The following is a 2,153-nucleotide window of genomic DNA, read 5'->3' as shown; positions in this document are numbered from 1 at the left end:
GGGGGAGATGAAGCGTGAAAAGAGGGACAGGCCCATCGGCTACGGACAGCAAACAAACCAGCCACAGAACAGTATTGTGTGCCGAGACAGCCAGTGCGTTTAATAATCCTAACTGTACAAACTGGGGGGGAACACCCACCGACCGCCCCATAAGTAGAAAGAAGAAGAGGAAGGATTCCTCGCTTGTGATTGTGAAAGTTATGATGAGGGTTTTGACAGACGGCGCTGGTTCGAGTTCGCTAATTTGACGGCAACGCTTCATCGAGAATCAAGCCTGCCGCGCCTTTTGTCTGATAAGACACTCCAGTGATGGGAGGGGATGGTAAGGGTGACAGCCCTGCTGGCTGGCTGCCTCGCTCCTTCCCTCCCCTCCCCTCTGTGTGTGCCTGAGTGAGTGTGTGTGTCTAGTGTCAGGGGTCTTACGGTAGTCGTCTGTGATACAGTATTGCCAGCCACAACAACCAGGGTGTATTACATGTTGAGAAAGAGAGAAATCAATGCACGCTTTCTTTCTCTGCGCACTCAAAGCCCACACCAAAGCGCATATTGACAACTGATCGATACTAGAAATTAATAGATCAGAAGGGGAAGTAACCATCAACTATTAGCCTTCTTTGGTTGACCTTTGAAAAGAACAGGACGGTGGGGTTGGGGCTCTGTCGGGGGTGGAAGGAAGGAGCGCAGAAATAGCTCAGGCGCACAAAATATTTTGACCCCGTTTACCAATATGGGGACTACTTTTCTCTTCGCCATGATGGAAAGAGGAAGGAAGCTTGCGAGCGTGCGAGCGAGCAAACGAACGTACGGACAGACGAACGAACAGCCGGCGGGCTAGCGGCGGGGGGAGAGAGAGAGAAAGAAAGAGCGAGAGAGGGGGTGGAATTGACAGAACGGGGGGCCTCCAGGGTTCGGCTCTCCACGAGAGGAGAGCGGGGCGGGGCGGTGGACGACGTGGTGGCTCAGCCACAGGAAAGGAAAGAAAGACATCTCGGTGAGGAAGACTGGGGGGAAGGAGAGAAAGAGAGAGACGCAGGGAGGGTAAGAAACTCGCCTGCTGGAGAGAGACGGTTAGGCTAAGTGGCTGGGAGCTGAGGAGGGGAGGGGAGGAGGGGGGAGAGAAAGGAAAGAAGGGAGGGCAAGGGAGCGAGAGAAGGACAATGAAAGAGAGCCGGGAATGGTGGCGAGTAAGAAGATCAGCGAGAGAGAAAGAGGGAGGAGGTAACAGTAGTGGTAGGTGTGAGGTGGTCGGTTTGGAAATTATATACTATACCTAGAGATCTAGACAAGAGACGAACAAATACCATACCACCACGCCATCGCAGCTCAGTAGTTGTGTTCAGTTATTTGTTTGTTTTTATGTGTGTGGGTTTTTGTTTTTTTACATCCATATCAACAAAAACTAGAAGTCTAGGCTCTGTAAAATATGGGACTTGAACCTCCACCCTCCACAAGAAGGGTTGGATTACGGTATTCCTCAAAACTCATTTTTAGAATCCTGGTTAAATAAAAATAATATAAATAAAACATTCGCCTACTACCCCCATCCCAGGATTCGAACCCACGTCGCCTATGTCGTACTAAAGAACAGCTAATTCAAAAAGCCAAGAGACAAAATAGCATCTACAATCACAAGGGATTCGAACCCATGTCCTCCACATCACAGCAAATTCGTTTTTGTTTTCTAACACAAATCTGAGCCTGAGATAAGGCATTAACGACATCTACAGCTAAGGAACACGTGCGCACGCACATACACACACACACACACACAGACAGACAGACACACACACAAATCTCTTTCAGGCCGGCAAAAAGACGACGTGTAGTCCCAACGATAACCCCGCACGGCAAAACAGGGCTTAACGTCTGGAGCCAGCTTCGGGGCAAGAGAGGAAATTCGAGTTCCGAAAAATAAGAGAAAATAAAACACAAGTCGTAGGCAAAGAACACAAGAGGACGAGGGAAGCAGCAAATAAAATGAGAAAGAAAGAAAGAGAAAGGGAGGAAAAAGCCGGGTTACTTATCTAGGGTGACGTGTATGCATCTTTCGAAAAGGGGGCTTTGTGGGCGGACTGGCACGAAATGGCGGACGGATGGGGTGCTAGAGCACGACTGTGCCTAGCAAAGTGTGAAAAGGGGAGAAAGGGAAAGAG

The 2,153-nt window shown here is 49.6% G+C and overlaps 1 protein-coding gene across 3 annotated transcripts in view; it reads right to left on the bottom strand.

The window, feature by feature from the left end:
- The window catches only part of LOC101846950 (metastasis-associated protein MTA3), a 61,270-nt gene that overhangs the window by 46,232 nt on the left and 12,885 nt on the right, over nucleotides 1-2,153 (bottom strand). The window lies entirely within an intron of this gene.

Source organism: Aplysia californica, unplaced genomic scaffold, assembly GCF_000002075.1.
Source record: "Aplysia californica isolate F4 #8 unplaced genomic scaffold, AplCal3.0 scaffold00062, whole genome shotgun sequence".
Taxonomy (NCBI): domain Eukaryota; kingdom Metazoa; phylum Mollusca; class Gastropoda; order Aplysiida; family Aplysiidae; genus Aplysia; species Aplysia californica.
Note: the sequence above shows the minus strand (reverse complement) of the source record. Positions and strands in the feature narration are given on the sequence as shown.